The sequence below is a fragment of the Psammomys obesus genome, unplaced genomic scaffold (genome assembly GCF_907164565.1).
Source record: "Psammomys obesus unplaced genomic scaffold, mPsaObe1.curated_primary_1811, whole genome shotgun sequence".
Taxonomy (NCBI): domain Eukaryota; kingdom Metazoa; phylum Chordata; class Mammalia; order Rodentia; family Muridae; genus Psammomys; species Psammomys obesus.
Genome location: NW_026596147.1, coordinates 6,839,384 through 6,854,776, shown reverse-complemented (window position 1 = coordinate 6,854,776; position 15,393 = coordinate 6,839,384). Strand labels below are relative to the sequence as shown.

The following is a 15,393-nucleotide window of genomic DNA, read 5'->3' as shown; positions in this document are numbered from 1 at the left end:
TATAGACCTTAAATTACTTAACATATAGGTTTATGCACATATATAATGATTCTAAAAGTTCATGTAAAATATCTTAATAGTATACACAATTAGAACTAAACTGAAAATATTACTATAACTATACTTTAAAAGTATTTCATTACATCTATTATCATAGTAACTTAGAAGCAGTACCACATTATTATTGATAATCTTGAGTTTCCTTCTTTTTTTTCTTTGAGACAGGATTTGTCTGTGTATCCTTGGTTGTCCTGGACTCAATTTGTAGACCAGGCTGGCCTTGAACTCATAGGCCAGGCATGTGTTACCATGTCCAACCTCAAGCTTTAGTTTCTAATCCTACTCTCCATTAAAAGCAAAAACCAAGATGTGTGTGGCACATGCCTTTGATCCCAGCACTTAGAAAGCAGAAGCAGGCAGATTTCTGTGAGTTCAAGGCTAGCCTGGGTCTACAAAACAAGTTCCAGCCAGGCAGGGCTACACACAGAGGAAACCCTGCCTAGAAAAAAAAAAAAAAAAAAATCAACCAAACAAAAAACCAAAACAAAACAATACCACCAAAAAACAAAAACAAAACCAAAAAACACCAAAAAACAAAACAAACAAAAAAGAAGGGAGGAGCTGGAGAGATGGCTCAATGGGTAAGAGCCCTTACTGCTCTTTCAGAGGAGCCAGGTTTCTTTCCATCACCCACAAGATATTTCACAACCATCATGTAACTCTAGCTCCAGATAGATCCAAATTTTTTGGCCTCCACAGGCAGTAGGCAAACACAGGGTGCACAGGCATGCCTTCAGGCTAAGTACCCAGCTGTGAAAAATAAACAACAACAAAACAATCAGAATTCATAAAAGGCAGCCAATGTTATTGCGAGAAGCAAAGAAAACCAAGCGTCTTATCACAGCCTCTTAATATCACATGCCAGCTTAATAATCAAATAGGCCTGTAGTAGTGCAGTGGAACAAGTTTGCTCTTGTAAAACTACCTAACATAGGATAGCTTAAGGGAAGTTTATGAATTATTTTGGCACATGGCCCATCACGGAAGGCAGGATTGTGAAACAGAGCTGCACATTCCATGGTGGAGATAAAGCAAAGAGAATGGCTGCAAGGGTAGGCTCTCCCCTTTTGCATTCCATTGGTAAAGAGGGTTGCTTTAAGCCAGTAGGATGCTGCCACCTACATTCATGAGTTCCCTCTTTATCATCTCCAGAAATGCCCTCACAATTACACTGAGGTGTTTCTTACTGATCTAGGTACTTATCAACCCGATCAAATTGATAACCAAGATTAACCATGTCAAAGTTAAAAAGGGATGGTACTGTACAAATTAAAAAACAAATAATATATAAGTGAAAAATTCTGCAGGAGCTCTTAAGGCCACCAAGTCCCTTGAATCAAAAGGGACATATGTTATGTTGAGGAACAGACGTACAACCATTTCCATCGTTAATAAGCAGCCAACCAAGCAAGAATGTGCTTACTGTATTTAATTCCAGCAGAGTAAAGTGGGCACTATAAATTTACATAATGTGTATCCTACAGAGGCCAGGACACACTGAATAAACTTTTATTTCCTCTTAAAGTGTCCCTATAACCCAAAAGAAGACATGAAAGGTATGGATATAATTTAAGAGTAATACAACTTTTATCATTAACAATGTAAAAATTATGTATTCACACATTTTATCACCAGAGTAACCTTTTCTGTCTTTAAGGTTTTGAAGCCTTCTTACATATTAGAAATAAATTTTATTTTTTGCTTTGTTGAAACATGGTCTCACTACATAGCTTTAGCTAGCTGGAACTTGCTATGTGGACCAGGCTGGCCTCAAACTCAAGAGACTGAACTGTCTTAGCCTCAGGAAGCTCGGATTAAAGGCATGCACTACCATACCCTGCTAGACATAAATTCATTTACTTATTTGCAGTATGCAGTGTTGAGGATTAAACTCAAGGTCTTGGGCATGCTAGCTAAGCTAACACTGAGCTACACTTCCTGTCTTTAGACTTGTAAAATGTGGACTGTAACCTATCTTTAAATGCTTAAGGGAATTAGACTGATTAAACCTTTAAGTTTATAAACAATGTTTAAGTGTTCTGGATGATGTCCTTGCTACACTTATAGGTGTAACTTGTTAGGTATTGGAAATACTTAACTATGAAGTATAATTTAAAACCAGGTTTGCAAATGTCATATATAATGACCAGGAAATTTAATATTTTACAAGCTAAGTAAACATCAGTTAAAGTACAAATTAGTTAAAAATTTAGCACAAACCTAGATCAAACAGTACACATCATGGAGAAGCATTATGGCATATAGCAGTTATATCTCTATTAACATTCAAGATATTAGTTTCAAAATGTTAGCATATATTAAAACCTTCTTTACAAATTCAAATTCAACCTGTCACAGTGGGACTGGGAGTATAATTTACAGGTAGAGATCTTGATTTCTAGCAAACAAACAAAAAAGATGGAATCCCCTCAGTTTTAGCTGTCACATTTATCTGTATAGATATCAAAGTTCATTCTCTCAAATAATTTATAAAGCTAAAATGATTTTTAAAAAGATAATACTATGAATACTTTTTATTCCTTATGAAAACAACTAACAGCAAGTGTAGATTATATACCTTTTAAAGATATGTTATCTTTTTTGAATATATCTTTCATTGGGACTCTGCAGCACTCATACTGTCCTTCTAAAAGAGGATACTTTTTATTACTCTTATTCAAAGACCAGGATAGCTAACAAAGGAAGCATAGACTCTAGGGCAATGGAAAGCAGACTTTTCCATTCACAGATTTTCCATTCACAGAAACATGTACTGTTGCTTCAAAGCTAACTTTATGAATAGTAAGTTCTTGCAGTAGAAGTCAGGTGAAGTCCCAGCAAATATTTTAAATTTCAAAGACTTGATATTTAAGTTCAATTTAGAGTTTAATGTTTTCTTTACTACAAATATGATATTTATGATCTGAGGTAGAGTTATCTTCTAAAATTTCTGAATAAGGCATTCGTACCAGTGATACAAACAGCAGAAGCATGGAAAGAGAAAGAGAGAAAGAGAGAGAGAAAGAACACCTTTGTGTGGTGCCTGTGAAATCCAGTGTGTATGTGTGTGTGTGTGTGTGTGTGTGTGTGTGTGCGCGCGCGTGTGTGCACGTGTGTGCACGTGCACCTGAGTGTGGTGCCTGTAAAGTCCAGCAGAATGTGTCAGGCCGCCTAGAGCTAGAGTCATAGGTTGTTGTGAGATAACAGGCACCACAGTGTGTGATGGGAACCCAACTTGGGGCTTCTGCAAGAGCAGTTTAGACTATTAACCACTGAGCCGTATCTCCAGCCCCTGAAATGTCTTTTAAAAGACACCTGACAACTTGTTTTCAGAGACATACAAGAGCCGTAGACTCTGTGAATCACAACTTAATCAGCAGACATTTATAAGAACAAAAACATAAAAGATAGAAATGAAGGTAGTCACAGAATTACTTATAATAGACAAAAGCTGCACAGAGTAAAATTATTTCTCTAAAATATTTAGATCACAGGCCAGCAAACTATTATTCAGGGCCCCATCTGGCGTGCTATATGTATGTAGATAAAGTTTTACTGGAACACAGCTCTATTCATGGATTTAGATATTGCCTCAGGCAGTTTTCATATTACTACTGAGAGACTCAACAGACTCGGGACCATAGAGCAAAATATTTTCTATGTAATCTACTTGAAAAGTTTGTAGTCCTGATATAGTTATATATATATGAATGAAAAAACATATACAGTTACCTGTAGTGGATCAAGAATAACATGAACATATTTAAATAAAAAGCTGAGGGGAGACAACTTAAAAGCTGACTTGCTAGCAGAGACTTCAACATTTCCCACTGCTATGATGACTACGACATACATAAAATAAGTGGGAACACGCCTAGTGTATGAAAAAAGGGAAAACCAAGCCAGGCGAACCAAGGCATAAAGCTTGGCTTTCTGTTTCCTGGCTGTGCGATCCAGGGTCGTGTATAAGAATGCACACACCAAGCTCTGGGTCAGCAACAAGTTGCAAACATCCTCTACTGCCTAAGAGGAAATGGACAAGTAAAATGTCATTACTAGCACATAAAAAGGAGAAATTGAGATCTATAAAAATAATGTTGGATAGAAAAGCAGAACTAAATGAGCAACAGTAACACAAAACAACGCTGTAGCCTTCAGTGGGCACATATATATATATATATATATATATATATATATATATATATATATATATATATAAAAGTCATGGCGGATGGGTTGGAAGGGCGTACACTAAAAATCTACGAGTACAAATATATGAGGAAAAGGAATGAGACTGAGGAAATTCCAGCTTGGGCAGGAGCCTGTCCCCAGAATATTACTGGTATCATTCCAGCCACTAACATTAAAAAAGAAAAAAAAAAAAAATCAAAATATCCACTCGAATGGTTGATACCTTTTAACTCAATTACTAGCTCTTCCTCCTCAAATTTATGTTTGTTTGTTTTTTTTTGTAAGATAATTTACCTTTGAAAACAACAGATAAAGGCCTGAAATAGCTGGTTGTTTTATGCCCCTCTGTCACTTTTAATTAATAACTTTGCAATTACAATGGTTTCTATGTTTCATCCAATTTCCAAAGAACAGTTTCAAAGCACAACCTAAAGCATTATAGTAAATCACGTCAAAACAAGATAATTCAGTAGGCCTTGCTAACCATTAAAGTACAGCACAGTAGTATAAAAGTCAGGAGTGCATGACACATTTTAAGTAATGCTTCAGGACATTTATTTCTATCACTTATATGTATATTCTGCACAGTGGGCCTTAATATAAAACATATTTCTTCTTTTTTTAAACATATTTCTTATTCATGAGTTTGAAATGTCGCTTGTCAGGCTGGAGAGATGGCTCAGAGGTTAAGAACACTCACAGTTCTTCCAAAGGTCCTGAGTTTGATCCCAGCAACCACATGGTGACTCATAACCTTCTATAGTGAGATCTGGTGTGCAGGCAGAATGCTATATAAATAATAAATAAATCTTTAAAAAAAATCCCTGAAATGTCACTTGTCTATGGAGATGAGAAGCTGTTACCAAATGGTAATATAAGAAGAGAATTGAGTGGAAATTTAAATTGAATGGTACTGGACTTTCAAGCATTATAAGCAGTATCTAGGATAAGTGCTTTCCAAACAGATATCAGCTACACTAAACAAACCTGAGACGACATTGTAATCGCCTTAAAGGAAGGTAACTTTCTTGAAATTGAAGAATCTCAGACTGGACAAAACCCACAAAATTATGAGATATGTTATGGGATCTAAAGAAATAAACATACCTTAACCATAAACAAAAAGTAATTTTAGGACCAGTGAGATGGCTCCTCAGGTGATGGGGCTTGCCACCAAACCTGCCAACCTGAGTGTGATCCTTGGGCCACATGGTGGAAGAAGAGAGCTATCTCTTCCAGGTTTTCCCCTGACCTCCACAAGTACTAGTGAATATGCATAAGCACACACAAATCTAGTGAAACTTATTAAGGAGAAAAAGCAATTGTCGTACCAGAAGTTCCTAATGATGGTTTGCTCAGACTCAGTACTGACAGACATGTGTGACATCTCACTCAAGTGCATGTTTAATTATACTCACGAATAGGTTCGTTGAGATTAAAAAAAAGCTTAAACTTGAGACAGAGAAACAGCGAAGTGCTTGCAAGCCTGAGGACCTAAACTCAATCCACCTGGGAGTGGGAGAGGGCAGGCACATGTTTGTAAAGCTGGTGCTGAGGTGGTGGATCTTTAGGACTCTGCAGGACTAGCCAGTCTACTTGGTGAGTTCCAGGCCACTTCCCAAAAGAGATGATGAAGGATACCTGAAATTGTCCTCTGGCCCTCTACACAGATGCTGTCTTGTCTACTTAATTTCCAGGGTCCAACAGCAGAACCAGAAGAGAAGAGAAGGTTTGTCTAAAACTTAGCCTACAGTATTCTCCTCTCCAAGCTGGCTAGAGTTGGTGTGTCCTTATAATGGCAGCTACAAGTGAAACTGAATTGAGAGGATCACGCAAGCTCTCTCTCTAGAGACCAACGGTCTCTGAAAAAATGGAGAGAGGAGGGGATGGGATGAGAAGGAGGTGTGGCCATTCTTAGCAGACTGGGAGCTCCTGATGTCTTGTTCACCTTTACATCCCCAGTGTCTAAAAAAAAAGACCTACAAAAATTAGGTAAACATTTAAAGAAAATGTTTATCCCACAAAGGAGGCTAGAGGCTTAAGCCTCAGCCCAGGTTCTTGCTCTTTGCTTCCTATGCAAACAGAACAAAAACATCAGGCTTTGGTAATTTTTCTTTTCTCTCATGAGAGTTGGCCCACTGCCTAGTGGATGTTGACATTTTTGAGGTGTTTATAGTCAGAATTTCTGACGGATGAGGGAGGCTGTGAACACTTAAACAGGTGATTTAACTTAATTTCCAGGAAAACTTATCTGACAATCTCACCCATTAGCAGTTCTTTTGCTAAAATTTGCATCAAGGTTGCTGTCATTCAATTTACGTAGGAATTTAAGTAAGAAAAATGATGGGTTTTATAGGATAGTCAGGATTCTCTTACAACGTATCAGGAGAGTTCCTGAGACCTGAATAATTGTTGTCAAACAACCTGGAAGTCACTTGGACGCTGACGTTTGCTCAAACAGGCAAAGCCGTAGAAATAACGGTGCTTTCACAACACACCAGAAAGAACACACAAATACCCTGGAATTAAAAACGTCATCTTGTACATTTGTGATACTCCTTATCTGCCGATGTGTATTATGGGGCTCCAAACTGGGCATACAAAAATCTCGGCCCAAGCTGAACACCTGTTTTCCACGGATGTGGGGCTTCGTCCACGACCCCAGTCAGTACCCTCTCCAGGCTCTGGGACGTAGCACTCAAAAGACAGCTCCTCGGGGCCGTGGGTTCGGGCTCAAGCACCCGACGACGCGGCAGCAGAGGCCGCACCTCAGAGTGGGCTCCGACCTCGACTCCGAGCCACCTCTCGCGTCCTCGCGGGGGGTGGGGCGCGGGGGGAGGTGGCGGCGGGCTACCGTTTTTTTGTAACGGTTACCACGCCGCCCGAGGGAGCGGCTGGCGAGCGCCGAGGGCAGCCTGCGACCTCCGCCGGAGGTCCGGTCGTACCCACCCCGGGTGCTCGCCTCCGTCAGCCTCCGACCCGGGGAAAACCGACCCCGACCGCGGGAGTGGGTGGCTCGCCGGCCGCGGACCGGATGCGGAAGCCCGGGGGCCGCTCACCTGGGAATGGTAGCAGGTACCGACTGCCTCGCCGCGCCGGGCGTGCTGGTCCACGCTCGCTTCGGGCACGCGCACTTCCACCTCCGCGGGCCCCCCTCCGCGGCGCTCGAGGCTACCCCGGGCGCCGGCTGGCCGGAGCTCCCGGAAATGGAGTGAGCGGAAGTGGAGAGGCGGGGCGACGCCGGGACGGCGTTTCCTCCGAAGAGGATGCCGGCGGGGTTCCTGGCTTCGGTGTCTTCGGAAGACTGGGTCGCCGAGGGCTGGAGGGCGCTGCAAGGGCGACGGCTTCTCCGCGGGGCCTCTGGAAGACTAGGAGGCAAGTAGAAAGGAGACCACCGAGGCCGGTCCGCTGTCCAGGGCATGGTCTGCGCGGATACCCGCGACGGAGCGGTAGGTTTAGGCATCGCGGCTGATTTCCCGCAAAAACGCTGTGTTCTTGTAATTCTGTAACAAGACAATAATAAAAAAAAAAAAAAAAATAGAGGGCGGCTCTGTCTTTGTGGCGTTTTATTTCAGCAAACCTCTGTTCACACAAGCCAGTCGCGGTGACATGTGCCTTTAATCTCAGCATTCGGGAGAGGGATTTCTGTGTTCAAGGCCAGCCCGGTCTACATAGTGACTTCCAGGGCAGACAGGGCTATTCCATGAGACCCCTTGTCAAAGGGGAAAAAAAAAAATACAGTTCAAGCAAAGTTAATGTACATCAGGGTCAGGTGACGTATGAAGAAAGGCCCTTTTACTGATGATGGAAGTGCACATGAAAGCAATATAGAAATGATCTCTACAGACTGCTGAGTGCCCGAATTTCTTCTTCTTGAACTCTTGGACACATCGTGGGGGCAGGAATGACACCCCACTCCCAATCTTCATCCTCTAATCACCAGAGCACATAAATATGTCAGTTTCTATGGCAAGGGAAACTTAGCTGATGCATGTAAATTTACATGATCCAGAAATCCATTGTGTAGTCACTAGGGCACTTATAAAAGGGAGAAGTGAGTTAATTGTAGGAGCTGTTCCACAAAAGAGTCGAGTGATGTGTGGAATAGTCAGTGAGCCAAGGAATGCATGCAGCTCTGGAAAGCTGAAAAGAGGCAAGGAATCGCTTCCACCCTGAAAGAACGCAAATCTGCCTCGATTTGAGACTTCTGACCTCAACCCTAGTCCAAATAAAGTCGTTTTATACCTTTAACGTTGTGTAGTTACAGCCATGATAAGTACTCAGTGAGCACTTATACGAAAGTACAGCGAAAGCCAGCACAGACTTAACAGCATAGCCCAGGGCCCACCACTGTAGCGTTTTGTCAGAGCTGTGACAAAATGGCTAAAACAAAGGGGAAAGATGTGTTTGACTCACATTTTGAGAGGGTTCAGTCCTTCATGGCACTGTAAAACAGTTCATGTAAATGTGAAGCTGGAGAAAGTGGCCTACAGGAAGAGGCCAGGGGCACGTATAACCCTAGAGAAGGACCTCTAGTGACCTCCCTCCTCACCGCCCCCCTTTCACCACCTGCTAATAATGCCAGCATATTGTGAATCCATCAAGGATCACTCCATTGATGAGATCAGAGCCCACATCATGTCTCTGGAAATGCCCTCAGAGACACACCCAGAGTTGAGCTTCACTAAGTCTCCAGGGGTTTCCAATCAAATGTGTGTGAATGCTCACGATCACAGCCATCACACTCAAGAAAGAACTCTTATTTTGAACAATGCATTTTATGTTTTCTTGGTCTTGATTACTTTTTTTTTTTTGACAAAGACTTTTTTTTTTTTTCACTGTTGGCTGAAAGAATTTCACTTAATGAAAATATTTTGGCACCAATTTCCAGGATAGATGTAAAGTGTTTGAGTAGACATTTCTACAAAGGAGATCCAAATAGCTGAGCACACAGGAAGTTCACTAGTGTGAGGCTTTGAATGAAAATGGCCTCTATAAGCTCATGTATTTAAATACATAGTTCCTAGTTGCTGAAACTGTTTGGGAAGGATTAGGAGGTGAGACCTTGTTGGGAGTGTGTCAGTAGGGGTGAGCTTTGAGGTCTTAAAAGATTTGTGCTCTTTTCCAGTGTGCCTCTCTGACTCTTGGGTCAAGAAGGGAGCTCTCTGTTCTTGCCAGCATACCTTTGCTCTGCCATCATGGACTCCAACCTTCTGAAGCCGGAAACCCAATTAAATGCTTTATTATAAGTTGCCTTGATCATGGTGTTATGTCACAGCAATAAAGAAATAGCTAAGACAGGCATTAAGGAAATGCAAGTCAAAATTAGTGAATGTTTCTGAGACGGCCAGGTCTGGTGGATAAATGTGCTTGCCAGATGACCAAAATTAGATCACAGAACACAATAAAACATCCTAGGGCTAGAGAGCTGGCTCTGCTGGTAAAAATAATTCCAAAGCAAACCTGACAACCTGGATTCCCAGACTCCACAGAAGGAAAGAACCAGCTCCTCAGAGTTGCCCTATAATCTCCATAACTTTGCTATGATATACCTGTACCTACACATCAGACATACAAAATAAATAAAACAATGAGGTACAGTTTAGCCCCACTAGGACAGTTATTATTTTAAAAATACCTCTTGCAACAAACTAAGAAAACAAGATGACAAAGACTCAAAGAAATTGGAAACCTTTTGTACAGTTGACATGTAAAACAGCAGGACAGAAAATTCTATGGTATTTCCTTGAAAATATTAAATAGAATTATATGAACCAGAATTATATGAATCCATTTTAGGATATATATCCAAAAGAATTAAAACCAGCATCTCAGATATTTGTATATCCAGATTCATAACATTTTTATTCACAGGACTCAAAATATAGAAACAACCGAAGAGTCTATTAACAGATAAAATGTTATACAGGCACTTGCATATACACAGTGGACTATTATCCAGCCAAAAAAAAAAAAAAATACATGCTATAACATGAAATTTAAAGATATTATGCTAAATGCTTAGTAGGAAAAGACAAATACATGATCCCATTTCTAAAAGGCTTAGAATAGTCAATTTAATGGAAACAAAACAGAATTGAATGTGAAGGAGTAGTGGGGAGGAGGGAATGGCAAGTTGTGTGATGGCAGAGTTTCTATACACATGGGCTGATAGAAAAAGTTCTGGACATGGGTAGTAGTGATAGTTACACATTGAATGTACTTAGTACTACACTGTGAAAATGGTTAGGATGGTGAATTTTCTGTTTTGTGTATTTTACAATAAAAGCAATTGACTTTTAATGATTCTCTTGGAGACAGATTTTTAAGTCTTGGCTCATCATTGGTATTTGTCCTTAAGGCTTTTTAAAACAAATACTATAGAGTGAGTAGCTTCTCTCTCACAGAGTTGGAGGAAGGGAAGTCGGAGGTCACGTTCCAGCATTTAAGGGTTCCAGTGAGCACTTTGATGCCTGGTCCAGAGACAGCTCCTCTGCTGTGTTCTCTCTCTGGGTGTGAAGACTCTTCTCTCCTCCCTTGAGACAGGGTCTCATGGAGCTTGGGCTGTCTTCAGACTCACCGTGTAGCTGAGAATAACCTTGAAATGATCTTCCTACTCTCCTAATTTTAGGATTACAGGTTTGCCCCACCACACCTGGCTCATAGTCCCCTAAATTTCCTTTTTTACCTTTATTTTTATTTTATGTGTATGGGTGTTTTGCCTGGGTGCAGTTCCCAAGAAAGGCAGGTGTTGGAAACCCTGGGACTGGAGTTACAGGTGGCTGTGAGCTGCTATGTGGGTAATGAAAAGCTCATCCTGGTGCTCTGGAAGAGCAGCTAATCTATGGATACTGGGAATCAACTCTAGTCCTCTGGAAGAGCAGCCAGAAATCCTAACTAATGAGCCATCTCTAGCCTTCCTGCCCCTTTTAAGAAGTGCTAACATTGCCCATACAGGCTCTGCCAATGCCATTACTACTTTCCTGCTGCAGTCATATCTTCTAAGAGCCAATCACTGGTAATTAGGCTTCAACATAGGTATTCGGAGGGAGACTTAAACATTCAGACCATAGTGATCAATTTTTCTCTGCCCCCAACAAATACAGTGAATTAGCACTTAGCATTCAAAAAGCTTAACTAACCTATATGCATTTTGGGGTCATGAGACATCAGTTTTAATAATTTGCCAGTCACTAATATTAGATATCAAAGTCCAGCTGAGTTTACAATTTTTCTTGTAGGTTTTATAATATTAGTATATAAATTGAAATTAAATTATATGGCTAGGAACTATATTATCAATTTCATAACTAGCAAACAAAAATATCAGTTTTCTGTATCCTTTGATGTAGTCCCCACTCAGTAGGAAGGGGCAGATTATAAGGATTATAGATCACCAGGGTCAGAAATGGGAACTGTAATATATTTTTAGTAACATCACTACATTCTACTGATCTGGGTGATCAGCCTTATGATCCACCAAAAACTGATTGATGTGTTTATTCTGCCAAATTATGGTAGGTCATTAAAAGACTAAACAAACGAGTTATACTTACTATTAAACACCCATCTTGTAGGGCATGGGGTGGTGGTGGTGGTATGGCCCAGTGGTAAGAGCATTTGTCACTCTTCCAGAAGACCTAAATTCACTTTCCAGAACCCACATCTGGTGGTTTACAATGGCTTGTATCTCTAGCTCCATGAGATCCAATGTCTTCTAGCTACTTAGGGCACCCAACAGACACGCTGAACACAAACATAAACATTGAAGCAAAATCCCTGAACTCTTCCCCAACCACCATACAAGCAAATGCACACTGCTCCTTGGAGGCAACTATAACACAGCAAAAGCTTTAAAAAAAAAAAAAAAGGCATATAAATTTGCATCCCTTACACTGCCATGTGAAGAGGCCCAAGCTCCTTGGAGGGTAAGAATGTAGTGTCTCCTAGGCTGTGTGCCAGCTGGCTCGCCCTTCCACTAGTGTTCCAGGCTAGAAGAGCAGAACCTGTAGACGACCCCACATGTCTGACCCACCAATGGAGTAAATAGATCTATTTAGAGGTAGTTCATTATGCAAAGACAACTGACACCATATTCTCTGAATTTCAAGTCAGCTGGAAATGTGTCCGGTTTTGTGATGCACCTATGATAGTTATTTGTCCTGGTATAAACTGATTTAGCTTTCAGTAATTAAAATGTTTCTTTTTAAAGATTAACTGCTTTGGATAAGTTTTCTTTTTTTCCCCTCTTATACAAAACTAGATTTTTTTTTCTAATTTATCTTGATCACTCCTCCCAGTTCCTGCCCATCTCCCCTCCCATGCAGATCCATTTCCTTCCAGTCTCATTAGAAAAAAATAGGCTTCTAAGAGATAATAATAAAATACAATAAAATAAGATATAATAAGATAAAAAAATCACATTGAAGTTGGATAAGGCAAAACATCAAACATCAAAAGGAAAAGAACCTGAGAGAAGGCACAAGAATCGAAGATCCACTCATTTGTCCATTCAGAAGTCTCATAAAAACAGTAAACTGGAAGCCATATTATATACGCAGAAGACCTGCTGCAGATCCATGCAGGCCCTGTGCATGCTGCGCAGTCTCTGTGTGTTCATATGAGCTTTGCTCATGTTGGTTTAGAGGGCCTTGTTTTCTTGGTGTCCTCCATCCCCTCTGCTCTTTCTGCCTCTTTCTTGGAAGGGGTTCCCTTAGCTCTGAAGGGAGGGATTTGATGGTGACATCCTACTTACGTCTTAGTGTTCCAAAATCTCTCTCACTCTCTGACTTTGCATAAGTTCTCAATATGAATATTTTTGCTTACTAATGTGGAACTCCACTCACCGTAATTTACATATGTTCTAACATTTTATTCAGAGTTTCGTCCTGTAAATATTGCTAATGTTTTTAGACAAAGATCAGTGGTGTCCACCTGGTTTGTCTGCCATTTAAACATGGTCATTTCCTCCTTATCTTCATTTACCCATGGGAGCTCAGCCAGAATCCATTCCTATTTTAGATTTCTACAAATGATGAGCATGGCCTTATGGTGCATTTGATTATAGCCTGTCAGAATGCACTAGCAATAAAAATCTTTAGATAAGACATTACTTCTTAATTTGCTTTCTAAACCCATAAAACTGATAGGATTTGAGGTTGAAGAGGTGGCTCAGCAGTTTAGAGTACTTGTGCCTCTTCCAGAAGACCCAGGTTTGGTCCCTACCACCTACTTTGTGTGGCTCAAGTTCCAGGTGACCTGATGCTCTCCTCTGAACAATGGCCTCAGTGGGCACAAAAACAGTGTACATTCCTACACTCAGATCCAAAAACACACAAACACATAAAATATAAAAATATAATATATATAAAATACATTATATATATATATTCATATATTTATATATATGAAACCTTTCCAAAAGAACTGTTAGGACTCAACAGTGACTACACAAAAGGGACATTTCAACTCCAATTTAAAAATCTGATTCAGTGCCTCGTTTTCTCCACGGCCTTCTAATGTCAGCCATTCCCTTTGTCTTGCCTTACTTCAGGGATCCTCCAACCATGCACAGAGTAGAGGCTTAACTCGACTTGTGAAGTAAGTGTGAAGTATCAGTGCTTACCTAGGTAAGAGAGTATGTGCTTTGAGGCAGTTTTCTGACAGTGGGTTTACATAGCTCCAGTCCTGGATTGCTCTTGGGAACCATATATGACTGCAGGCTTCTGGTCTTGAGTTACAGAGTTGGCTTGCAGTAAACAGGAGACCAGTGTCCCCTTTACTGATTATACTCACTTAGTCCGTGCCACTGCAATGGAGGTGCTTCTGTTCTCCCAGAGTAACAAAACTGGACGCTTTATAGCATGGCACACTGGTTTTGGACTCTCGGATTTATTAAACCCAGTGTTTTCTCCTTTGTAACCATGAGATGATGAAATCATTGAGTTAGGCCGCACACCTTTAATCCCAGCACTTTGAAAGCAGAAGCAGGCAGATCCCAGTGGGTTCGAGGCCAGCCACGACTACACAGTGAGTGCCAGGACAGCCAGGATTACATAGAGAGACCCTGTCATAAAACAAAACAGTACAAGTTAAGAATTTTGGAATTCTTCGTTACAGTGTCATGGGGAGAGGTCCTAGGCTCGTTATTTCTCAAGCTTCCACCTTTTCTTTTTTCATCGTTTATTTGCTTTCCATCCACCATCTTCCCTCCCAGTCTCGTCAGCAATCCTCTAGTTCAGTCATCCCTCTAATAGAGTCAACGCCCTTTATCAGCGCTGGCAGCTCTATAATAGTATTGAGCGGCAACTGAACATCTTCTCAGCAAACATCGTCTGTGTACTACCGACCAAGACAGAAGAGGAAAATAAGTTCCCTCAAAATTATTTGAGCCAGTTTCTTTTGCGTGGGTAACAGCTTTTTTTTTTTTACCGAGTAGTTGCTGGCAACAAAAACACAAAACCGGAGCCAAACTGATTGTGGCAGCTGCGTACACTCCCTGGCACCAGGCGGACACTCTGGGAGCCTTTCCATAAGGGAGTGGGAACCACAGGCTTCCCTCAGTCCTCTTGTTTCGCCTTGGCCCCTACTCCTGGGCGGTAGGGTCGGTTGTAAGGAAGGAACCAGTAGAAGTGCGGATCGGGGAAAGGTTGGGGGCCACTCGGGGAGCTAGAGGACGAGGCCGGCGTCTGGCACGAGGCTGCAGGCAAGGCGAGGAGCGGAGGGCGAGAGCGAAGGAGCCACCTGAGCAGAGCAGTGCGCCTCTGACACCTGCAGCAAAATTTTCCACGAGCAGACGGCGTCCCCGGGGGCAGGGGTGGGGCGCGGGAAGTAGCGGGGGCCGCCGCGATTGGTCGCGCCCCCTTCCGGCCGCCCCCGCCTCCGGGTGGGCGGGGCGGCCCCGCCCCACTGTCACTCAGCCGCAGCCCCCGCCCCCGCCCCCGCGCGTCTCAAGCCCGTGGGGCTCCAGTCCCCTCGCGGCCCCGCTTCCCTGGGCGCGCCCGGTCGGCGGGCAGCTACGGGCCCGGCGCGGGGTGGCGGCACCGAGGGGGCGCGGCGGCGTCTTCCGGAGCGGTTCCCGCGCAGGGCCGCCGGCGGGGGCATGAGCGCGGGCTGCCCTCGCCTCGCGAGCGGCGGCGGCGG

The 15,393-nt window shown here is 42.2% G+C and overlaps 1 protein-coding gene across 1 annotated transcript in view; it reads right to left on the bottom strand.

Annotated features, from left to right (window-relative positions):
* The window catches only part of Cfap97 (cilia and flagella associated protein 97), a 34,092-nt gene extending 26,649 nt beyond the window's left edge, over positions 1 to 7,443 (bottom strand). The window contains exon 1 of the mRNA XM_055593603.1: positions 7,311 to 7,443. The gene's annotated coding sequence lies outside the window, so the exon portion shown is untranslated. The remainder of the gene's footprint in view (positions 1 to 7,310) is intronic.
* Between the last annotated feature and the right edge of the window lie 7,950 nt (positions 7,444 to 15,393).